Here is a 27256-nt window from a genome sequence, read left to right on the forward strand (position 1 = left end):
TTGGTGACTCTCTTCACTGACCTCAGCTTGTCCACATTAAAAAAAAGAATCACCTAAAAATGCACTCCAAACCTACAATATCCACAGCACTAACAAGGATATAAAGTTATAAATAATACATTCCTTGCTCCCACAGTTCATAATCTAGTAGGGGATTTAAGACATGTGGAAATATATACTGCTTCGAGCCATCTTCCAGTGCTATTTAAGCAGTAAGTGCCTTATAAAAAGCAAAAAAAAAAAAAAAAAAAAAGTATATAGAATGATCCTGTCTTGAATAAATGGCTTGGTGAATGTCCCTAAAATGAAACCATTTCTAGTATTCAAAGCCAAAGAATCTCTTGACTCCAGACAAGGATGATCTTTCCTGTTTTAAACAGGTTTTAAGTATCCTCCTACTTAGGGCTAGTAGAATAGCCACAAGTTAAATTGCTTTGCCTATCTTTCTAACATCCAATTGAAAATGTATAATAGACAACACTGGAAATTAAAAACAAATAAGCAAGTAAACAACTTTTTAAAAAGGATTCAGTTAAAGTGTTTTAAAACTTACAAAACAGTTTTGGCCTGTTCTATTGCTTTGCAGGATAGATGGTTGAATAGGAGAAGTTTAATGTTTATTTGTTTTTTGTTTGTTTTGTGGCTCATTCAGAAAACTTGGTTTACTTTTACATCTGTTTAAATACCCCAAAATTAGCAGCTTTTTTTTCTTCCTTAGAGCTTTATCTGTTATTAGGGGTTTTGTTGTTTTTCTCCCTGAACCCCCAAACTCAATGTCTGTTAACATAAGACAGGAAGAGGTGATGTAGGGTAGGGGGAAATTCTGCAATAATAAAATCTCTATTCTATTCTCTATATTTAAACTTCAAAAGAATAAAAGCAGCAAAATTATCAGTTGGTCAAACTGTTTTCTAGTATCCTTGGCTCTTAGACAAGTATCTACACCAATAATTGTCAAATTGGGGAAGGGTCATTTGAAAAGACCCCAGGGGTGGTGATTTTGATCTCTACTTCCTCCACTTTCAGAATCGTTGTTCTTATTCAGGCAACAGATGTATTGCAAGTGTAGTGACTCACCTATTCTCTTTTTAACAGTGATATTTTTATTCTTTGGACTTAAACTTTTATTCCAAGCTGTGGAAAAACAAACAACAGCAACAACAACAAACACACACACACACTACACACACACACACACACACACACACACACCAAAAACCAAACCAAACCAAACAAAACCATGACCATGGATCAATCTAAAAGTCCAGGCCCAATGATTTTAAGAGGAGATTCTTTATTACCCACAAACCTGCTTTTTTTTTCACCGTAATTCCCAGTCAGACCTGTTGTAAGCATGGGGAGAATACCTCAGAAAAACTTACTAACAGCTTCCCTCTTTTAGGATAGAGTATAAAAGGCATCTGGTTTGTCGTAGGGCCATAGACCTTGCAAGAGTTTGCATTTTGGCTTAATCAAAGATTTTCCAGAAATCTGAACTGGTTATGCATCTTTTAAAAAAAAGAGAGAGAGAGAGAAGCATCCAGCCAACTAGCTCTGTAAACCAAGGGAAAAACAAAGATCTTAAGAGATGCCTTCTGGGATCATTGTTTCACATGTTAAAACGAGAAGACTGGCGGGGGGGGGGGCGGTGTGGAACAAGTCACAGAAGTCTTGGATCATTCGAACTGTTCTAACTGATGAATCTTCTTCAAGGAAAAAAGTGGGCTCCATTTCTGTTTTTAACAATCCAGAGTGTCTGTAATAGTGCAACTAATGACAACCTTCCCGTTATTCTCACTTAAGAGGAAACCCTATAATAAGAGCTTCCCAAAATGTCAAATAATACTTGTCTCATAACAGGGCTTCTTTGTTCATTCACCATGTCTTTTTTGATATGCACAGATAATAAAAGTTCATGTAAAACTAAAGGTAATATAGAGCAGAAGCCAACACTAATTCTGTATAAATATGTCTGATTAATAAGAGTGCCATTGTTATGGTTATTTCGTAATGTCACGATTGTTACAAGAACAGAGGATAGAAGTACTCTTACTCTCACTGTTTTTGTTCATCCTCTGTCATCCAACCAGTTTGTGAATTTTTGTTCAATGGGGAAAATGAAGGATAGATTTTTGTCCATTAATTATTTCTGTTTCATTAGTTCATCTCATGAGCTGTGAAACTAGCTTCAAATTCATGGGAAAAAATTAAGGGTTTTATTCTAAAATTAAACCTCACATCCTCTTAAAATGAACACAAGCTCCACACTTAATTTCTAGGCTCTCTCTTTCCCATGCACAACTACTACACTGCTCTGGTGCTCAAGAGCACCTGAAAGATAAAATTTAGCATGACAGCACTAGGATCTGGCTAGAAGCTTAACATGTTAAATAAGCAAAGTTGGAGGATGGATTCAGTTCTAAAAATTAGAACCTCACCCTGGTGAAGAAATAAGTACAGTATATGGATCTTTATTGGAAAGGAAACAGGAAACAGGTAATAGAAATCAGAATACATTCATGGCAAGCAAGTCAGGCTGTAGATTTTGAAGACGATTCTAAGGCTGGTAGGTAAGTTTGTATTGTCATTACTTTGCTTTTCTCTTTAAATTCTTATCTCCCAGATCCTGGCCTCCCCCTTGGGGCAGCAGTATAATATAAAAACCTAACAGTCGATCTTAAATTTAGCTGACATTTTTATATCCTTCACAACATACTCTTTAGATTGCACCCAAGAAGGAGATTATTAAATAGTAGCAAGAGACTAGTTACCAGACCATTTTGACCGAACAAAAAAAGCACTACGCCTTCTCGCTGACAAATCTAACAATATTTATACAATCATTATAATCAATTTCATAAATAAAGGGCTATTAATGACTAGGGGAAAAAAGGAAAGAAATTCTATTTCTCCCAGGTCCCTTCACGGGCTCCTCAAACCCCACATTAGATTCAGCAGTGGAGGAAGCTATGCATGAAAAAAGAGGACTCAGCTTAACAGAGTCTCCTGTGAAACAGATTCTGTCAGTCAGAAGGCAAGGACACATTTCTGTGATTATTTCAGCCTATTTTTTTTGTAGTAATTAGCCAGAGTTCCATTTTGCTGGGGTTGGCGTCGCTCACAGCTCTCTTATTATTTTTTTTTAATTTAGGCTTTTCTTTCCTTTTTATAAAGTAAATTTACATATTTTCAGTCTCTCAATCCCTTCTATGTTTTATTTATGAATATAGCCCTTCTTGATGGTAACTTTAATGTGAAAGAGGTAGTAATTAATGTCCCAATCTGCTAGGTTAATCCCTTTCCACACTCTCTACAGAGAAGTTTAAGGTAAGTAACAGTTTACAGTCAATATTAGGTTTAATTATGCTTAATGAGAGTTAGTGTCTCTGTTTACTAACTGCATTTAGGTATGTGGATCCTAGATGAGTTTTCCCTTGGCCTCATTCTGATTTGTTAATAGTGCCACTGTGTACTGTATACTCAGTGCTTAAATCTATAAAGCTGCTCCTGGAGAACAAAGCAAGTAAGGCACCTGTTTCAGCTGAGACACCATTAAATGAGTGCAGCCTGAACACAGCAGCATCATTCTTTGGGAGGGGAGCTATTATTTTATAATGCTTTCCAAACAGATCCATTTGAGAGGCTAATTATTGCCTAATTTCAGGTCCTGGGTAAGTCTATACATATACAAAGCTGTTTCAAACTAAGTATAATCATCAGTAGTGGTAGGTATAAAATTCTAGAGTATTAAACACTCCTAAGACTTTCTGTATTAATCCTTCCATTTCCATGCTATTTCACTTGTGAAGATCTAAAACTCCCTTGACAAGTCACTCCCTTGTCCTATTTTTTCCCCCTAATAAACATCTTTTGTCTTAAAATGGTACTTAACTTTATTACAGCATATAGGACACAACTTTTGTTCCCTTACTGAGCTACAGAAATAAGTACCAGAACAAGGACTGAGACCTAAAGAAAATCATGTAATGACACAAAGAAAATTTAATACACATATTTTTTAAAGGATCACTTTTTTACTGCGTTTGTGTTGTGGATAAATTCTGAATACGATTGATGATATAGTTTCTCTAAGTCTATTGATAGACCAGACAATTCAAAAAGCATTTATTGAGTACCTGATCTGAGCCAAACACAAAGATGAAAAAGGCATATTTCCCTCCCTTAAGAAGCTTACCATCTAGGAAAGGAGACAGGCACAAGTAAAACTATGGTATAGTGTGGTAAGTGTTATAGTCACATGAGCAAATGTGAAGGAAACACTAAGGAAAGACGGGTTGATTCTGCCTTGGAGGATAAATAGAGCAGTTTTCTGGGCCACATGAAGGCCATAATGGGCTGACTGAAGTGTAAGAGCAAAGGCATAAAACATGGAAGGACAAAGTATGTTAAGAAGACAGCAAATGGGGGCATCTGGGGGCTCAGAGGGTTAAGCCTCTGCCTTTGGCTCAGGTCATGATCCCAGGGTCCTGGGATCAAGTCCTGCATCAGACTCTCTGCTCAGCAGGAAGCCTGCTTCCTCATCTCTCTCTGCCTGCCTCTCTGCCTACTTGTGATCTCTGTCAAATAAATAAATAAAAAATCTAAAAAAAAAAAAAAAGAAGACAACAATGGTGCAGTGTGGGTGGAAAGAGTTGTGTGCTAAAGGAAAGAAGGTGAGGCAAGATAGGAATAGTGGGAAAGAAGTTTGGAAATTAGGGGCTCAAGAAGTAGACTGGGACCAAATTAAAAATAATTTTCAGTGTCATCCTGTATTAGCTTTTAAGTAATAGGAAGAATAAGAAAAGGTGAATAGGTATCTTCATCAAATAAGGAGGAGGTCAGTATAAAACCTGAAAATTAAACTGAATTTTTCTCAGCATACTCATCTCTGAAAACTATTTTCAAATTTCATAATCTCTATGATGTATTTATAAGCCCTTACATTTAGTTCAAAGAATTATTTTTTTGCCATGAGAAAATAAAATTCCTAAAATGTGTCTATCTAAGAGATTGTTTTATTATATATTAATAGAAGCTACTGGGGGGAAGAGCTAGTAGATTCATATCCCAGGACAGTCTGGGATATCTGAAAATGATTAAATGTACTTAATAAAATAAAAATTTCCCTACAATTTGAGATATTTTCTGTCTTGTTAAGAATTCTACAATTAGTTAGTACATATTGCCTTTACTTTGGCTTTTAGAAAATAGAGGTAAACATCTCCTTAAAAATCGCAAATAATGGGTCTAAAAGGAAAAGAATACAATCTAAGCTATATACTTAATCAGAAAAAAAATCCATACATCTGGATGTCTTTCTGCATTTACCTAAACTGACCTTTCTGCTATGTCCTTTTCATTTCAGTACCTTAAGCTACGCATATCTGTGAAATGCACCAGACCAGTTTATATTCTCCCTCATCATGCTACTTTGAACCATCTAGATGACTTTCAAATTACTATCAGACACTGGGCATTCATAGGTAGGTCTACCCTTGGTCAAGGAAAAGTGAAAAGCTTAGATTCAAAAATAATAAAGTCTCTGTCACCCTGATAAACATATTTAAAAAGTCACTCTCCTCCTGATAGCAGAGTTATATAAAATAAGAATGATCTTAGTCTTAAATCACAGGTTATTACAGAAAAATTTTTATGGGTATGTATAACAGATTTAATGTAGTGGTAAAAATATGCATAAATACACTTGACTATAGCATGCTTATGCAAGTTAGCTATTTCTTATATTTGACTATAAGTATTATATAGTCAAATATAAGAAATAGCTAACTTGCATAAGCATGCTGTAGTCAAGTGTATATATAATATACATACTTATATAAGTATTATACTATATAATACTTATAGTCAAATATAAGAAATAGCTATTATATATAACATATTTATATATAATATTTAATAAATACAATAGATAAATATATATATATATATAAACACACATACATACATTTACACTTCAGCATTTATTCCTAAAAGTTAAAGGAAAAAAATACTTAAACTGTTTTCATAACACAAATTCTAACTGAAATAAAATGTCCTTTAAAAACTGTAATTAATGGCTGCTGTGTCAAACAGTGAACCAAAGGGTCAAACCTTATAATTCACAGTTTGAGAGGTCATAGCTCAAATGATAACTTTAAAAAACTGATTATCTGTGAGTAATTTGACAAATCCATCTAATATACTCTGAATGCATATAAAATCTTTTTGAGAGTAAAAAGGATGTATGTCCAAGTGGACAGCTGATGGAGGAAATGGCCTTTTTACTGAACAAGGCTGAAGTCCAGCATAATGACTTGGAATGCCTTTGAATGAGCATGCACGTCTGGAATGCCGAACAGTCCACACATCCAAAGGGAACATAATGAACAATCTGATCAGAAACAAAAATATTTCACACCAAAGAGCGAAAGGAAAAATATACATTTCTATCACCTACTCCTTTATCACTATTTACTACAACCCAGTTCACAGGTAAACTCTGGACTATTCATAAACAATCTTTTCAAGAGATAATATTTTGTCATTTAAAAAATTCCCATGATTTTTCAATCTGAGATCTGAAACACATTGAGGTCACTTACCTCATATCTAGTAAGCCAGGTTTACAAAGCTGGTTTCTTTCTGATTCACCTTGAAAGCAAGTATTGCTTTATCTATCTTCATCCCAAGGCCACCCACCCCATGAAACATAATCTGAAATAATTTGGCCAGCGTGCATTTTTAAAATCTAGAAGTGATCTACGATTCTTAATATGGCAGGTCATTGAAGATAATTTCTCCACTATAAATTCCCTAACTCATGCCAGAATTGAGAAATCCAGGAAAATATGCCATTTTATTATATATCTATGTTTGTAATGCTTATTTATATGTTTATTATATTTTCCTATTAGAGAGTAGGGCCCGCAAAAATAAGGGCTATGTCTCTATTGTTCAGAAATTATATCTAGCACCTGGAAAGTTGCTGGCAGAGCAGACATCTACTAAATATCTGCTGGAGTTTGGAAAGAAGGCATGGCGAGAAAGAAGATGGAAGGCCCACGGTTAGCTAATCTTTTCTCCATTATTTGTATAAGCCGTGAGGTGTAAAATCTTTTAAAAAATGTACATTCTTCTTTTTTAAGATTTTATTTATTTATTAGAGAAAGAGAGCAGAAGCAAGTGGGGAAGGAGGCAGAGGAAGAGGGAGAAGCAGGCTCCCCACTGAGCAAAGAGCCTGACGACAGAGAACCCAACAAGGGGCTCAATCCCAGGACCCTGGGATCATGACCTGAGCCAAAGACAGACACTTAATAGACTGAGCCACCCAGGCTCCCCTCAAAAAATGTACATTCTCTTTAGTCAGTTTACCTACCCAGCAATTCTCTGATCCATCGATCTATCCCAGAAATCACAAAGATTTAAAATGTCTTCCGAAAGTACATACTTGCAAGATAAAAGAAAATAAATGAAAATGGAAATTACAGTAGGAAATAAGATATTTATGTATGTATACATGTAAAGAAAATTAAGTCATAAGAAAGGAAGGGAATTTATTTTCACAATTTCTTTAAGTTAATCTTACTATAACCACTACTGTAATGCTCTTTTTTAAAAAATTTTTTTGAAGATTTTATTTATTTGACAGAGATAACAAGTAGGCAGAGGTAGGCAGAGAGAGAGGAGGAAGCAGGCTCCCTGCTGAGCAGAGATTCCCGATGCAGGGCTCGATCCCAGGACCCTGGGATCATGACCTGAGCCGAAGGCAGAGGCTTTAACACACTGAGCCACCCAAGTGCCCCTACTGTAATGCTATTATTGTAAGAAAACACTTAGAGAATATTTACTAGTCCCTCATCTGGCCATTCACTACAACAACCTCTACATAACCAGGTTCCTTATATCATAAGCCATAGTTGAGTCTATTGGAAGAGACAAATATTCAGTTAAAATAAAATGTAATAAGTAAGTCATAACAGTAAACACATAGGATTTCGTGAGAGAACAAAGCAGAATAATTCTCTGAACCAGCAAAAATGCTTACATGGTAACTGCATTACTTTGATGCCACTATGTCCTATTCCAAGAGACTTTTCTGATACACATAAACACTCCTGTCTCTTGATATAAAGGGAAATATAGGCTTTTAATTGTTACTGGTACAAATGAGGTCTGGACATGTAAATCACTATTATCATAAGAAAACTCATTTGAAAAATATGCTTTTTCTTGTAAGTGAAAGCCTATCTCTGATTCCACTTAGCCTGGTAATACACTTCTGTTATTCCATTGGACCAGCCCACACATACTGGGTTCTTGATAGGTCCTGGGCTTGGCCATCTGGCCCTTTATTTACTTAATTCTTTTTTAATACTGACAAGTGTATTAGTAACACTTCCTTGATCACTGGTAAATATAGAGCCACCACACAACCAAGATTTTCCCTAATTCTGAAAGTCACTAATTAGTTGTGGGTAGAGGTTGGGGAGTATTACAAAGATACGTTGAGCAGTACTACAATAAGTAATCTAATCCCAAGAAGAAAGCATGTAAATCTGTTTCCCACTTCATTAGAGGAATAAAAAACATCTTGTCATCAATAAAGGATACAAAGAGAGACCTGGATATTAGGGGGATGGTAGATAGGGAGGAAGAATGAAAGCAGCATTTAGGCAGGAAACAGAAATCCCCTATATATCTTGGCCAATGTTCATGGTTTTCTTGATATCTTTTGATTGATCTATTTAGCAGTGTGTTTCATGAGTGTAGTTTATTCATTAATAAACACAAGCTTGCAAAGGAAATGAAGGTAAATGAATCCTATTGAGAGAAACTGATCATTCTACTGGTACTTAAGTTATACAGTAGGCAACTCTGGAAGCTGCCTTAATCTTTTCAAACCAGTAAGGTCTCAATTACTTGAGCTTGCAAAGTAAAATGTGAGCTTAAAGGTGAGAATGCAGTTTCCAAAAGGACTAAAAAATCATTTAGAGAGAAGGTTATGGTGAAATTATAAGTACTCAACCTGGAAATTTATGTATATTAAGTCCATTAGAAAACATTTATTTTTAGGGTTTTTTTTTCCCCCCCTGTTGGATCAGAGATAGTGTAGCAGGTTTAATTTTCCATAAGGTTTAGATTCTTCAAAGAACACTACTGGTCATTGTGTGTTCACACCAGCATGAAGTTTAAAAAATCAACTCCAACTTCCCAAAACTAAAGAATCTAACTGTATAAGGTTTGGTCAGTTGTCCTCATTTCTGTGATCAAACAGTGTCACATGAAGCAAAAAGTCTTTTAAGACTATTTTGGGTTTCAGTCTACCTCCTTTATTCATCAACATTTTGGGGAAAATGATGATATTCTCTTACAATACTGACTCAAATAACTAAAATTTCAATGAGAAACTTTTAAAGCTGTGAATTGTGATGTAGGTGTTAGTATTTCCTTGACCAAATCCTGGAACTAATGAATAAAAGTTAATTGGTTTGTATATGGAAGTAAATTGGTAAAAGGCAGATGGATATAATTAACAAGGAGGGAGGGAAGTACATTGTTTAATATGTAGTTGATGAATTGGCAAAGAAGTGTGGCATATCTTATTTACCAGTATTTGAAAAAAAGAATAATAGATGCTTTGGTATACAAATAAATGCAGGTATAGAAACATAATAGAAGCTTTGTGCTACAGGGGAACTTAAACTTCTCTGGGCAGTGATCAGCTAAGAAGGAACAGAGATAGTTACAATGCAATGATTAACTAGCTGAAAAATCTATTATTCATAGCAGGTATGTAAGCAATGTTGGTGGCCCCTACTCATCAAGCAGCTTGGCAAGTACAAACTGGATGTCTGGAACCAGACAATACACAAAAACAATGAAACCTATAGCCAACTAAAGAAGATTCAGCACAATCCATCTCCAATTTTAAATAGTACCAGAAATCTCCACTGACAGAATGCTTCTCCTTGAGATTAGCATAATTGTGTTTATAAGATGTTGACCAACATTTACCTCTATATATCTCACTATGCATAACATGCCTGAAACAACTATCTAGAAATTCCCAGCATATTACCAAAAAAAAAAAAAAAAAAGTGATTTTAACATTAGTTGGCAGAAATTTCTGTTGATAGGTATGGCCATCATGTCATTATATGAACAGATGGTCAAAGTGTGTCCATTTCACTGACAGTGCATTATGTGGGTCTATTTATCCCTTAACAACCAAACCAAACAAAAGCACAACACAGAAGAAGCCATTGTGCCTTCCCTCATTTGGTTGGCAGCTTCATCTATGAAATATGAAAATAAAAAAACAACACAGACTATAATTCCTGCATAGTACATTTAATCAAATAATTAAGCATTCATATCAAAAAGTTATCCTGATGTTTGTGAAGATGGAAAAATATACAGAATCTTTAAAATTTTTTTAACTCCATGACCGTCAGTAAAGGGAAAATAGTCACATTTCTTGATCTTTAGGTTTTTTTAAATCTAACCAAGAGTTTATAGGAAAAAAGCAAATTACTATTCTTCATTGCTATTCAGGTCTTTTAATGAAAACTCAGGAAAAAAACATTGAGAAAACGTAAATCCCCATATTAAAGTCTATTTCCCTTTGAAATAGAGGTGCTCCCTCTCTGTATTTAATACTTCTACTGAATAATTTTTAGATATTCCAGCTGAAATATTCATAACCAGATTAATTAACAGTCTAACAGATATCCAGTTGCAAACTACTACATTTTATAACATGAGATCTCTTGAAATACATACATACACACACACACACACACACAGGTTGTTATCTGGATACTCAATACAGTAGCCTCATCTCTAGAAACAACCTAAAATATAGTTTACCTTGATTTTGTGAAATAAAAATAAAAATATCATGAGAAAAAGGAGAGACTAAAAATTATGAATATATTTCTATCTATAATAGCTAGTAGTAAAACAATAGCTGAGAACTATATTGCTAAAATGCATCTACACATGTGGCTATGGAAACTTCTGTGCAAAAATAATGCTGTTAGGGGCGCCTGGGTGGCTCAGTGGGTTAAGCCGCTGCCTTCAGCTCAGATCATGATCTCAGGGGCCTGGGATCGAGTCCCACATCCGGCTCTCTGCTCCGCAGGGAGCCTGCTTCCTCCTCTCTCTCTCTGCCTGCCTCTCTGCCTACTTGTGATCTCTCTCTGTCAAATAAATAAATAAAATCTTAAAAAAAAAAAAAAAGAGTATGGCTCTTAATCAGTATTCTCAAAAAAAAAAAAAAAAAAAAGAATAATGCTGTTACCCACCTTCAAAAAGAGCTGATGAAGTATGAGGTTTAAGAGTACATCTTTAGTACTTCTGTACCTTAAAATATTGCCGAGTATTAATTTTTCATCAAGTTGTCATTTTCTCTGACATTTGGTTTTATTAATCAAGGCATTTATCATTAATTTGTAGAAAATATCGTAATTAAGCAAAATAAAATAAAATCCTTAAAAGGTTAAAATTAGAAAGCAGGTGAATTAGAACTTTGACATTACCCTGTTGACATACTGGAGCATTTTGAAAGCATGGGAATCAAGTTTTTTCAGGGAGTTAGGTGCCTCAATCTTGGGCTGGCTGGTTTTTAAAAAATGTTATAAAGATTTGATTTAAAGCTCTCTGACAGTTTTGACATTCAGGTGAAAGTACTGCTGCTGCATTTGGAACAATTTGCATATCCCACTGCTAAACGGAATGTTTGAGGTGTGCACTGGTGTAAAGAAATTAAAAACAAGCTATCACACATGCTTAAGTGTATGTATTCACAAAACTGATGGTTGGATCAGCACCCCATCCCCCTCCAATGTAATCTGTGATTTACTCTTCTATAATAAATTACCCTACCACGTTATTCTCGCTGGAAGATCTAACCATGCATGTAAGAAGCAAAGTAATTATAGCCCCCTCTTGTCTCAGAAACGTTCTTCAATCCCTATGAGCTCTTTATACACAATGCAGCAACACAAGACTATTGTATATGTCTTGCCTGAGATTCTGGACTTTTGACTACAAGTAGCCATGAAATCTCATCTGAATGATTTCCTGCATGGTTTTTTGCTTGTAACCAATGCATTTTTATCTTGTATAGTTAGTTGTAAAGCTCTTCCTGAGGAGGAATGGATGCTGACTTTTTGGCTTTGAGTCAATATGTCTATTTAAGAAAAGGGCAAGGTATAAAATCAGAAGAGTTCCAAACTGATTTAAAAAATAGGGAAGGGCCCTAATAATTTCCATATAGAAGAAAGAAGTACAGCAAAACCCAGTTAGACTGAAACATTCTTACATGACGTTAGGGTTCTTCTTTTTTGATTTATAATTTCAGATTTTTTTTAGGTAGACACAGAAAAAGATATTTAATGTGTTAAAGGGCAATAAACACCTGAGGCAGTAAAGCCAAGGCCTTAAATATTATGAAACTTTTCAAGAAGACAAAAGCCTTTCAAGAAAATATCACTGGACATTACCTTCAGTCTTCAGAGTCTCAAAGGGTAATCCTTAATACTTCTTTTTGTGTGACTGTAAAAAGGAAATACTTAAAATTAGAAATCTTCCAAGGAAGCAATTAACATTTCCATAGCATGTCTATAACTCGTCGTGAAAAGTAGGTAGCTGGGTTTGTGTGTGTCAACTAGTATCTACAGTTTTCAAAAGAAAAAAATAAAAAGACTACCACATTCATTTCTGTATATGCAGTACAAGTACATAGTAAAGTATGACACAAATATATGATTTAAATCACTATGTGAACAGGGTTTAGATGTAGACCAGGATATTTATTACAGTACTATCAGAAGCTTTCTTAATTTACACAAAGTTTTTACATTTATTTTTGCAATTGAAAAAAAAATAATCCCAAATAGATTTATCCCATGTCTTTGTCTATTCTTAATTATCAGAGATTTTGCAAAGATCTACTGTGTATAATATACTGGTAAGTACTGATGAGTTAGGAAAAATAAAAACATAAAACACAGGTCCTATCCACAAAATAATGAGTGAGGTTAAAGAGATTTGCATAAAGGAAGATAATGCAGAAAATGAAAAGTAAATTGATGGAAAGAAATAGGGAGCAGAGGGTAACACGTTCAATATAGCTCAAACTGGGATCCAGTAAGTAATGCACTGACATTAGAACATGGCTTTATGTTTCCTGTCTCAGCAAGCAAGGCTATTATTGTAGGGTCCTACTCAGATTTGGAGGCAAGAATGTCAAACAAATGGATGAGTCACTTTTAAATTCTTTTTTTATTCACATGTATTTGATAGTATATACTCAAAGCTAGTACTGGGAGCAGTAAAGTAGGCAGGATGTTGAAGTACCTTTAAACCCAATTTGGTGAGTTTCAATATAAAAAAATTAACTAGAAACAATTCTCTTCTTAAAAATTGAATTTGGTATTTTATGTCCTTGGAAAGTTATCCCTCTAAATTTGCTATGAAATTTCAATGATGACCTTAATGTCATATTTACTAATAATCTCCACAGAGATTCAGCCATTCAAAATCTCAAAAGCAGTTTGACTAATGGAAACACATACATAAACAAAAGCCAATCTCATCAGCTAGTGCATCTACAGTAAAAAAAAAAAAAAAAATCTAAGGATTTTAATTGATTGGATCTTTAATATGCATAAATAATATTTTAGGAAGGGAAAACAAAGAATCAAACAGCAAACTATACCAGTAAACCAAAACAAACCCAAGTTTAAGCTGTACTAGTAAATGGGATTGAGGAAAGGAAGGTGCAAGTCCTGTTATAGTCAGAATACATGAGTAATATACATTTACTCTGCAACATCAAACTTGAGAAAATCAAAATCTTCTAGGAGTTGATTAGAACTCTTAATCATTGATAAACAGACAATAACTAGAAATAGAAAAACAATGTTCAGATTATGGGGATGAGGTAGAGAAATTTAATTTGGAGAAAATTAATTTGGCCATTACATGATATATTATAAAAGTAATTTTTATTTATCTTTATCTCCCCCAGTAGAATGGCAGTGCCATAAGGGCAGACATTGTTTTTTTCCACTGTATTCCCAATTTCATGAAGAGTGTCTGCCATATACTAAGATCAATGAATATTTATTGAATGAAAGAATGAACAACCTGAACAACTCTAAGACAAGCACTAAGTCTGCATCCATTTACATATAAAGAAATTCAGACTTAGTGAAATTAAATTTTATATACTATACTTTCCTCTTTCACAACTACAAACTTCTACAACCCATTGTTTAGTCTGCCATTCAATACTCATTCTAGTAGTGGAAAACAAACAATAAGCATGTAGGTTGTTGAACTTATTATGTCATATAATTAGTACCATAAGTGCCAACAGTAAGGTAATGGCACTGAGAATGACATGGGTGGATATTATAAATTGGTTTGGACAGGAAAGCTTCTCAGAGGAAGTGACAATAAGGCAAGTGTGCATGAAGTGAAAGAGTCAAAAAAGTATCTAGAACAAAAAGTATCTAGGGGACTAGATGGACTATTATAAGAGGTAAACGAGTTAATATATATTACTTTGCTTTGTACAATGTACACAGCAAACAATACTCTCAATATGTATTATTTTATTATATTGCTATTATTTTATAAATAATGAATTTCCCCCACTAAAATGTAAATTTGTTAAAGACATTCATTTTCCTTTCCCTGTGGCTCCTTAAATAGTGCTTAGCAAATATTCAATAAAAATGTACATAACTGAAAATAGGAAGACACAATTATCAGTTCATTAGTTAGAAAAAGTCAACAGACTATATGAATATGAAAAATGTCATCATATTTCATATGTCTGAGACAATCTGTTAAATCAATATCATCTAATCTTCTCTGGGTTTAAAGGAAAGATAGAAAAGATAAAAAAATGACTAGAGTCAATTAAGTTGTAGATTTAAAAAAGGTAAAAAAGAATCAGAAAAAAATAAAATTACCAATATTAGGCCACTATCTTGACCATTTACACACTCTGTCTGCCTCCATCAGATTAATATATTTTTCTAGCACAAAGATTCTACCACACAGTTTCCAATTCATTTCAGTGTTCCTAATACAAGCACAGGGACTGGTGTATAACAAACATTCAGTAAGTCTTTGTTGAACTAAGATGAACTAAAATTATCGTTAATAGTTCAAATGCTTTTTTTTTAGTTCAAATTTAAAAAAATAAATAAACCAAATCGGAGATTATAACAGAAAAAAATATAAGTATTGATTTTTGACCTTGCAGCAAAAAACAAGGTTAGTTTTCACCAAAAACTGAAATATAGCTAATGGTGTGGTATTGGCAGTTGGAAGAACCAATCAGTAGAACAGACCACAGGGACTCTAATATGGGTTAAGTATTATAGGTAGCATTTTCACGGCACTGAGACTAATTATGTAATAAAATAATTTTTTTTGTTCTCATACCTCTTATCAGGCACCAAAAATAAAGCAAATTGATACATCTGAATATAATAACTAATCAAAGATCTATTAGAAAACCTATGTATATAATTTTCTGAATTTCAAGGTGAGAATGCCTTTTAAGCCACATAGACAGTAGTAGAATATAAACAATCATTAAGATTTATGAATCTTAAAAATTACTTAAAAATTTTTCAGTCAAAAAATATGTTGAATATGAGGCCAACAATGAAACACATAAATATTTTTAATGTATAGGACATCATAGAATTATTAATCTATAAATAAACAAAACAAAGATCTCATCTTTTTCAAATGAATAGGCAATTCAGAATAGAAGAAATGCAAACTAAGATACATATAAAACAATATTAATCTGCAATAGATAATTATCTGTAATGAATATTCTGTAATAATTAATCTGTACTGAAAGGAATGCAAATTAAAATAGCCTAAATATTCCAAACAGTGAACTGGTTAAATAAATGACATCTGGTATAACTATGAGCTTTCATAAAATACAGTAAGTGAAAATTTATAAAGCATCATTAAGCTTAAAAAGCAGGTTGCAAAATATTAATAATAATTTTTTAGTAATTTTGTGATATATATATAGACTATACACAATGTTTGGTTCTGTGAATATATGTAGATCTGTATGCATGTGTCTATCTATGTATCAGAAAAAACATGTATGCATTAGAAAAATCATGTAAGAATCTATATACTAAATTATTCCTAGCACTAATCTCAGATACTAAGGTTATGGCAGATATTTTTCTTCTTGTGATTTCCTTCCAAATTTTCTACAATAAACACAAATTACTTTTTATAAACATTAAAGTCACTAAAACAAGAGCTAGTCTATGTTGCAGAAAAAAGATTAGATGATATATTACTAGATTTCCTGAATGTTAAGAAAGCCAGTTGAAAAGATCTATCTGTCCCTATTTTTGAAAGGCACTTCTATTGAAAAGAATAAAATAAAAGAGGAAGGAAGGAAAGAAGATGGAGCAAGGAGAGAAGGAAGACAGAATAAAGAAAATTTTAAAAAAGAAAAGAAAGAAAACTAAGATTTTCCAAAAACAAACAGAAACAGCAACCACCTATAACGGTATTTCTTAGATTCCTAGGAGTCAGATTTTAATCGATCACATCTTTAAATAAATTTTCAAAGAAATGCACAGCCTGGAATGTAGAAAACTTAAGAAGTTAGAGGTTATATTTATATAGTAAGCATACTATTTATTATAAGAGAAAGCAAATAGAACATGCATCAATTTCAGTGATAGGACCATTATAGTTAAAATTTCAAATAAATAAAAATCAAAAGCAACAAATGATACCTTAAAACAAAACAAACAGAATGTGTTGAAGGCTATCCTCTACTGATGATTATAAAACAAGTCGTCATTAAATAAAAATTGAAATATGAAGTTTGTTTGTATTTCACCAAAAACAGCAAATGAAAACTGATTTACAATTCTTAAGGAACATCAGGAAGAACATACACGTACATGGTCAAGAGGACAAGATGCAGTCCCTCGAAGACTGGAAAGACCAATTCAGTTCTAGTCCATAATGGTGCTTCTTAGAACGAAGATATGCATTCTGGCTTTGGGTATTACCAGAGTTTTTAAAGCACCAGAGAATCTGATAAACTCTATGGTAGACTTCTCCAAGAATCCATCAAAGTAACCTGGCCAAACCCCATAATGAAGCCATCTAAGATCAAATCAAGTTCCACTGAAGCAGGCTCTAGGGCAACAATAAAAGACTGTTCAACTGACTCCATCATACTTGCTGTTAGATATTTCAGTTTCCCCTCCAAATCTTCAGAAAGATTATGTACTAAATACTTCTTTTAATCCTAAAATCCAGTCAATTTCTTTTTTTGTCACTTGTCTCTTTAAAAGTAACCCAATCCCTTTCCTTTATTATGTGCAGCTTTATTCTGTTCGATTTTATTTCCCAATAGCAGAATGGCTTAAATAAATTCTTAAAAACCAACACACCAACAAATAAATAAATTAAAACTCAATGACTATAAAAAGTACACAGTCTAACCTGCTTAATTATTAACAGGTAAACAGAATGCATTTCTGAATTATTTACTTAAACTCCTTCAACTAAAAACTTTAAAGTTTTTGAGCCTGGAATGTGTACCCTTTCTAGGAATCTATAAATCAATTATTTTAAAATATTCTATTGAGCCATTTCAATAAAAGCAATTAAAAACATCAAAGTTAATGTGAGTTTAAACATTGGCATAGTACATGAGAAATGCAACACATTTTTAAGATTTCAGAGGTCAGTAAAATTCCCTTCTTTCCAACTGTCCCTTGTTCTCTTTCAAATACTTTATTCCACAATACACTTGGACAAAATGAATAGAAATATTCTCTACTAAATTATATTAATGAGATGGATATAATAATGGTTTTGGAGTATTTATATAAGTTTTTATTCCCAAGCATATCATAAGAAATATATAATTACAAAACTGTGGAAAATGTTAATAGTTCCAAAAGTAGAATGACAGAAAGGAAAGAATGAACAATAAATAAAATTCATTTTCTCTGGATGAAATACTAGTTCAGCTAATATATTGAAAAATGGCTGCTGGACACAAGTAAGCATTGATTACCTCGAATGCTGGTTAATTAAATTCTGGTTACCCAAGGGTATACCAGAGAAAATAAAGCTTTTGCCTTGATTCTTTTAACTAAAACCTAAGATACACTAGCAGATTTTCCTGCCTTCGTAAATAGGGTTTTATCATTTTATCTTCATTAAAGATGGAAAATTTATTCTGCCATAGAGGATGGTTCTTAATCTTTAGGTCATAAGCTCCTCTGAGAAAATGATAGAAAACCAAGGATCTCTTTCTTTAGAAAAGTGTACATGTTCACAAAATTTTATGTAAATTTCTAGGAGTCCAGGTGATGTGGGAAAACAATGGCAAAAGAAAAAAAATAAACTTCCTTATTGCCCACTGACAAGTCGTTGAAACAGGCAGAGTGATCTTCCTTTAGGAACTCTGTTGTCTCTATGTCAACACTTTGCTAGGAAAAAGCAATCTCAGCTTAACATTATCCTGATCCCACCACAGGATCCTCTAAGTCTACTTTAACATATAAAACATATACTAATTTCCTTTGGAAACTTCCTTTATCTCTACCCCCACATTCTACCCCAAGATATATCTTGGCAATCATCCTCCAAGCATATGGCCCACTGATACACATCTGAAGGATCTCATGACTAAGGTTTTATTAGACAGTAATAAATGACCTATTCTTAAGCCCCTTCCAACTTGAAGGTATATTAATCAGTCACCTGTCACAACCCCAGTGAAGCACTTTCTGCCTCTGGGTCCTGTCCCTGTGCTTTAACAAAATCACCTTTTTGCACCAAAGACATCTCAAGAATTCCTTCTTGAAGTCCAACATTTTCACACCACAGGGACCCACCAAGAGAGTGTTTGCCTTCAAATTCTATAAAATTGTAAATTTATAGACATTGGAGATTGTACTGAAAACACAGTGACCCCAGGCATAATAAGGATGTTTAAAGTTGCTTTTTGAAGACATCGCTAATAATGAAGTATTTTCTTATGATTTGTTTCCCTCTAAAAGGGGAGTGTAAAAACAATTCTGCTTAATTTAGTCTTGGTTAAAGGTTAAGCATGTTTCCTTTTAAGATAATTGCACTACCAGAGTTTCAGCTTTAAAACAAAATAGTGCTGTTTTCAAATCATTCCACATTCTAGAAGTGACAACAAATTTTTTACACTTTTCTCTTAGAGGAGGCAGGGTGACAGAGAAAGCTCTTTAATGTTCACCTTTACTTCTAAAGATTATCAGATAATCACAAATATATAAATATTCCCTGTATTCAGGTTTTATTCTAACTACTTTTATGTATATTTGCTTATTTTAAACCTCATAAAAACTAGGAGGTAGGTAGCTAGATATCAGATGTCATTATCCTCATTTTATTAATATGTAAACTGATGCATAGAGAGATTATGTGATTTCCCCAAGATCACCTCTCTACTGAATGGCAGAACCAGGATTTACACCTAGTCAATCTGGCCAGAGTCTTCACTTCTACAGACAGTATTACATTTTCAGTTTCAATCATGAGCTGATGGCTTTTCTTTTGCCATTTTATCTGTAACACAAGTCCACCTCTTCACTATTATGCCAGACACATTCATACTGTTTTTTCCCCAGACATATGCATTTGGGGAGTAGTTCATAAGTTGCTGACAAAACTGGTACCACTTTTGTGCAGTTGGCAGTTATACAGCGTTGTTAATTTCCCAGAATCAAATGCCCAGATTGGGGGAAAAAAAAAAGCATCACTATGTCAGTAAATGTGGAGCCCTACAGTAAAAACTAACCCCTCATTTCCTTTTTGGAAATAGTTCTCTTGAGATACAAAATTGAATGATTATATAGTCTATGGGCCAATGAAGACAACAGGAAAAGTGGCCCATATTGTTTTAACAGTTCACAAGGTGAGGGCCAACAAGTTGCTTTTGTGGCTAAAGCTGCACCAACATGAAAATTTTCTTGATGTATCCGTCTCAGCAAGGGATTGCTGCTCCCAGAGATAGCAACAAGTTTGTATCTCATTTGCTTTCAGTGTACCAACCTTAATATTTTCAGTATCCCATAAAGAGCAAAGGCTGGAAAGAAAGAGAAAGAGAGATAGGGATAGAGAGGGAGGGCAGGGAAGGAAGGAAGGAAGAGAGGAAGGAGGGGGGAAAGAAGAAGGGAGGAAGGGAAGAAAGAAAAGAGAAAAGAAAAGGGAAAAAGAGAAAAAAAAAGAAAGGAAAAGAAGGAAAGGAAAGGAAAGAAAAGAAAAAAGAAAAGAAAAGGAAGAAAGAAAGGAAGAGAGTGAGAAAGGAAGACAGAAAGGAAGAGAGAAATGTTTTTTATTGTTTGTACAGAAAAGTTTTCAGTTATAAATTTGTTCCATCTAATTTTTATTGAATTACTTCCTACATATAAATGGAATCAAGTAGATACCAGTAAGATACAAATATGAAAGGGAAAAATAAGGCAGAATGTTCGGAGTCCTGAAAATGGTTAAAGATCAGATAAACAGGAAAGAAAGCAGAGCAAAGGCAAACAGCAATGTATTTGCAAGAATGCATAACAAGAAAGAATCTTGGTAACTGAGGCAGCTTTTCTTCATTAGATCCAGGGACTTTTAATGAAGTAATTGATTCTACTGCAGCCAAGCCAGGCTGGGAAAGAAAACCTGGTTAAAATAAAAAGTATATCTGGAACAAAATACCATCCTCAGCTCCTTTTGTCTCTGACTCATCCTACATACCATAATAAAACAAATACTTAGAAATCACCTAGTTATTATTATTACCTTATTCCCTATAAATAATTCCCAATCACTTACACTATTAAATCCAATGTGTTTGGTTTGCAAGTCCTCCATAATCTGGTTCCATTGTGCATCCTCTCTTCCAGTTAATGCAGAAATTGCATCCTCCAATCCAATCAGAAATTGTACCATTGAATCCAATCAGATTAAAACAGTATACACTGATTCAGAAAATCTTTATTGAAGCCTATAATATGTTAAGGAGTATTCATGTAATTGAAATCTACATGGTCTTGGAGCCAAAGAACAAATGCTAATCTCCAGTTTTTCCAAAAACTCTATCTCAATGCTTTCCCTTCTGACTCTTCTCCTATTCTTATCCAGAAACCTATGCACGGTCTTCCATTGGATTCTACAAAAATTGATTTAGATATAATCAGTTCAGTTGCTCTCATTTTAGCTCAGACACATTTCAGTTGAAAGTATGTTATTTATATAACTAAAAATACATACAGAGGCCTAACCTTATATGCTGTTCCCACTACCATTCTCACACAAACACAAAATATGGTGGATCTTAAATTAACACAACACACACACACACACACACACACACACACACACTTACTAGGATCCACATTTGTCTTCTTCTATTCCTTTATCAGGCCACACTTGCTGGGGGCTTTTGAGTTTGTTCTTTTAAGGCTCTTCTCCCAGATCATTTCATGATGGCTTCCCCATCTCATCATTCAATCTCAGCTCAAATGGCACCTCATTACTCTTTATCCTGCTACCCACACTTTCTGTCCCATGTCACTCTTTTCCTACTACCCAGATTTCTGTTTTTCACAGGTTATTACTCTCTACAACTATTTTACTTATAAACTTATTCACTGTCTATCTTCCTATGTTAGGGATCCTGTCAGTTTAGCTACATATAATTCAGTGCCAAACTGCTTGTCCCTAGGCATTATGCCTGGCTATAGTAAGCACTCACATATCTGAAGAATAAATAAATACATACAAAATAATTATTTATATTCAACCATAAATATTTATCAACTATTTATTTACAGGCTGAGGAATGTTCTGCCCCTAACATAATTATATTTGGGAGAAAAATCCAATACAAATTGGTGACAGAGAGGTTTTTTTTTTTTTTTAAAGATTTTATTTATTTGAGGGAGAGAGAGAGCAAAAGAGAGTGTACAAGTAGGGAGGAGAAGCAGAGGAAAAGGGAGAAGCAAATTAGCATGGAGTCCGATGTGGGTCTCAATCCCAGGATCCTGAGATCATGACCTGGGCCAAAGGTAGATGGCAGATACTGAACTGACTGAGCCACCCAGGCACCCCCACTTAGAGAGTTCTAAACAAAATAAATTGTCAGAGAATTAGACCCCATCTGTCTTAAAACTTAAGACTAACAACATTATTTTTCTCAACCACCATTCCCTCACATTCCTCTATTAAACCTATTGATACATCATTATCAACTTTTATAATGTCAAGAATGGCTGAATAAAACTGAATGAAGGTGGTGACAGTGTCACATATCTTATTTGGATATTTATTGCTGAAACAGATGAGTCGGTCCCATGAAACATGGAAGAATCAGGATACAAGTAAGAGTAGTATTGTAATAGAGATTCAATGCCTCCTTCATACAGTATACAAACATGCTCAGATCTTAATATTCTAAATGTTTCTAAAGGTTAAGAAAAAAGGCATTCATTTAAACTAGGGATCAGTAAACTTTCTATAAAAGGCCAAATGATAAATATTTAGGCTTTGTAGGTCATACAGTTTCTGTCTCAATTACCCAACTGCACTATCACCTCATGAAAGCAGTCATAGGCAATAAATACATAAATAAATGAACATGTCTATATTTCAATAAAACTTTACTTACAAAAACTGTAGGATCATCAGGGAAATGCAAAGCAAAACCAAATCACCTCACACCTGTTAGAATGGCTATTTTCAAAAAAACAAGAAATAAGAAGGGTTGGTAAGGATGTGGAGAAAAAAAAAACCTTTGTGCACTATTGGTGGGAATGTAAATTGGTGCAACCACTATGGAAAGCAATATAGAGGTTCCTCAAGAAATTAAAAATAGAACTACTATATGATCCAGCATTTCCACTTCTGAGTATATACCAAAGGAAATGAAATCACTCTCTCAATAAGATATTTGCATCCTAATGTTCACTGTAGCATTATTTACAATAATTAGGACATGGAAATAATCTAAGTATTGATAGATGGATGAATGCATTTTTAAAAAGTGGCATGTATATACAATGGACTATTATTCAGCCATCAAAAAGAAGGAAATCCTGCTATTGCAACAACGTGGATGGATTTTGAGGGTATTATAAGATAAGTGAAATACATCATAGAGAAAAAGAAAAATACTGTACAATCTTACATACATCTAACGGAATCTTATGGAATCTTAAAAAAAAAAATAAGCAAACAAACAACATAACAACAAAAGAACTGAACTCATAGATACAAAGAACAGACTAGTAGTTGCCAGGGTGTGATGGAAGGGTGGAGAAGGGGTTTGGGTTACACATGAAATGGATGAAGGTGGTCTGAAGGTACAAACTTCTAGTTATAAAATAAATAAGCGCTAGGGATGTAACATGCCATCATGGTGACTGTAGTTAAAAATATCATATTGTGTATTTGAAAGTGGCTAAGAGATTAGATCTTAAAAGTTCTCACCACACACAAAATACTGTAACTATGTGTAGTGATGGATGTTAATGAGATTTATTAGTGGTGATGTTTAGCAATATATACATATATCAAATCATGTTGTACACCTGAAACTAACATACTGTTATATATCAACTATATCTCAATTAAAAAAAGAACAGTAGGACAGATTTGTTGACCTCTGGTCTAAATTCATTAGTAAAGCCTACGGAATTTCTATATAAGGGAGACTCAGCATCAAAATTTAATTATAAGGGGTATTATGAGGACTTGTATTAGAAGCTGTTTTTGCAAGATATGCAAGTTGATTTTACATGAATTATAATACTTTTGGGGGAATTGATAGGAATTACAGGGGACATAAGTCCCTCAAGTTACCCTTGTCACTGCCACCTAATCCCATAATCAGTTTAGGTATGTATATTCTTGACATTACATTTTGGCCTTATATAGAATCATCATCTTTCCATAAATATCCAATCCATCATATTATTTGTATCCTAACATTAAAATTATTTTTGAAAAGCCACAATAAATGTATTTAAAAAATACATTCCCTTTATCCATGCTAATTTTTGCAATTCTATTTTAAACAACTATTAATTTTTTTAGGCATGATTTGTTTGTAATAAATTCATTTTGTTCATTGCTCATGATTCCTTTGTCTTCAAGATGTTTACTGATTTCTCTTCCAGTGTTTTATTGAAAATGTTGTCAGGCCATTTCAAGTTACATTTTCATTACATCTATTGTAAGAATTTTTTCTTCCTCAAATCTTTTCAGGTCCTCTAAATTTCTTAAGTAATATACACCTTATTATCCAAAGTACTAAATACCCTTTAACTTGATTAATAACTATTTTCAAAAGGCATTCTAAAACCCATTTTATGCTCCTCAAAACTGTATTCCAACACCAAAATAGCCACACAATTAAACTAAAATTTGGTGTGTAAAGATTCTACGCTAAGTGAAATAAATAAAGCAGAGAAAGTCAATTATCATATGGTTTCACTTATTTGTGGAACATAAGGAATAGGATGGAGGAACATAAGGAATAGGATTAGGAGAATGAAAGGAAAAATGGGGGGAGGATAAGAGGGGAGATGAACCATGAGAGACTATGGACTCCAGGAAACAGGGTTTCAGAGGGGACCGGGCAGAAGGGTGAGCCCGGTGATGGGTATTAAGGAGGGCATGTATTGCATGGAGCACTGGGTGTTATATGCAAACAATGAATCATGGAACATTATATCAAAAGCTAATGATGTACTGTATGGTGACTAACATAATAAAAAAGCAAAAAAATAAAAATAAATTTAAATAAATTTTAAAAAGATTCTAAATGATAGTATGTTGATCCACATTATGATGAGATAACTTATTAATCAGTAGCACTATCATTTCCTATTTTCCACTTTAAAGTTGTTATAATAAATTGTACTGCCGATCAGCTTTCATTAAGCTATCAGCCCTTCTATTTGTGATAATCAATACTCTACCTTTCTGCCATCCAATTCCACTTCATCTCTTCTGGCAACATAAATTACTAAAGCCTATGGTGTTATAACATTGTTTCTAGCTTCAACCAGACTTCTGTAAAAACTTGAAAGCTATAACATTTAAATGTAAAGTTTGCTATTAAGTTATATCCCATGTTATACAACCACAAATTTTAAAATAAAATGAAAAAATATAAGATTTTAGATAATATTATAAAAACTGCTTCAGTTGGACTCACTATTCAATAAATGAAAACACTTGAGAATTCTAGGAAAAAGTAAACCTTGAAATGGTTGAAATATCAATTCTAAATAATGGGAGCATTTAGGTAATTGTCTGTACAAAACAAGGATCAGATTTTTGAAGGTCATAAAAAGCTTGACCTTTCCAGGTAAGATGAATGCAGAAAGCTTACCACTAAATTACACAATAGGGATAAGATTGTTGAATCTATCTGCAAAATAGCGTTTTCAAAAGCTACATAAAGTAACTGATTCATTAAAGAAATAACTGAAGATTCTTTCTCTTTTCTGATATGAAAGATCACAAAACACTACAATATTTGCAAAAGAGGATGAAGAGCTCATGTCTCACTTGTGAGACATTAATACTTCCTTTTTTACCTATGTTCTTGCTATGTATTGAGAATGCTGAAGAAAAGCAGTTCCAAAACAACACAGATTTGCTGATCCTGTGTTCCTGATAATAATCACATGATAAGACAGAAGCTTTCACATACAATCAGGATGATAGTTACTTGCTGTGTACTCAGAGGGACCAATTTTCCCCTATGGACATAAGCACAGCACAAATCACAAAGTACTAAAATTGAGTGTAAGTGCAATCAAACCTCTCAACTTCACTCAGGCATCAGCAAAAAGGACCAGTTTAGCTACACAGGAAAAGAAGTCAGGTCCAAGGAATTGAAGGGAAGGGCAAATTGGTATTGGGATAATTAAGCTGCCTCTGCTACAGTTCATCTGCCTCACTGAAAAGAATTAAACCAACCTTGCCAAAGATTTGTCTTGTTAGCTATAATTTATCTTACTGTATTCTCACCCACTTCCCATCTCCTCCTTAGCTCTCCTCTTCTCCCCAACTATTGTTTTCTTCCTAACAGTCTCTCTTCCCATTTAAACCCTTTAACCTCTCTCTTTGTCTCCCTCCCTCCCACCACACACACACACAGACACACACACACACACACACAAACACACACACAGAGTACACACACAGAAATGCACACTGCCTGATGCTAACTGTTAACTTAAAGGACATTTTCTTTGGAAAAAATCACATGTGATTATTGATATGACAGCACAGCAGGATGTCAGCCAGTGAAGAAATAGGGCAACAGGATCCAAATCAAGAGCTAGACACATTAGTATACTTACTACGCATCTACTATAAGTAGATTACCATGCTATAAACACACTTGACAAAGATTCACATAAAGATCCTAACAGACCTGTTGGAAGTAAAGTCAGGCTATTATGCTATTAAATGCAGTAAATATTTCAGGCTCTACTAATGTGATTGTATCTCTGTTTCCCTTCAAATACACAGATGCTTAGGATAATTTTGATAATTAAAAACTGAGCCAAGTTACAATAAAAGATAGAAAGGAACATCTCTGAGGGTCAGAACAAAGAATTCAAAGCCAGAGCCAAAGGGGGAAATGGGGTAAGAAGACTTGTTGGATGCTAGGGCATCATAATCACATATACCCAGATATTTTGGGTGATTCACATATACCCAGATATTTTGGGTGATAACACCAATGTGTGGACAACAGACAAGACCTAAAGCCAAAGAGAGACATGGAAGAACAAATGAGACATGCTTATTAATGGATGTCTAATCCATCAGATTAGGAGTAGAAGAAAATCTACAGACTACCATGAGGAAACAGTAAAAAACACTTTTAATTCTTCTTAGGGCTAGGTGGTAAAAAGTCACATGAAGAAATGTGAAACCCAGATACATTCCATGGGTGCCTTAGGAATCAGCATTTACATTCTATTTTTAGAACATAAAATCTAAGCATAAAAATTAACACAAAAATTATCTGGATTTCTTTATATTCTAATGGGCACAGATCTAGGGCAACAGGATAGAAAGGAATGCTAAAACACTTTGCAAGGAGCTACAGAACTCTCATGTAACAACTTCCTTCAACTAAAAAGAAGCTCAACGAAATATCAGAAACAGCTCTTCT

The 27256-nt window shown here is 33.9% G+C and overlaps 1 protein-coding gene across 5 annotated transcripts in view; it reads right to left on the reverse strand.

Annotated features, from left to right (window-relative positions):
- ZBTB20 (zinc finger and BTB domain containing 20) overlaps nucleotides 1–27256 on the reverse strand; it is a 782602-nt gene that overhangs the window by 613061 nt on the left and 142285 nt on the right. For all 5 annotated transcript variants that reach the window (XR_006384974.1, XM_044251429.1, XM_044251419.1 and 2 more), the window contains one exon: nucleotides 12507–12558. The gene's annotated coding sequence lies outside the window, so the exon portion shown is untranslated. The remainder of the gene's footprint in view (nucleotides 1–12506; nucleotides 12559–27256) is intronic.

This window comes from Neovison vison, chromosome 6 (genome assembly GCF_020171115.1).
Source record: "Neovison vison isolate M4711 chromosome 6, ASM_NN_V1, whole genome shotgun sequence".
Taxonomy (NCBI): domain Eukaryota; kingdom Metazoa; phylum Chordata; class Mammalia; order Carnivora; family Mustelidae; genus Neogale; species Neogale vison.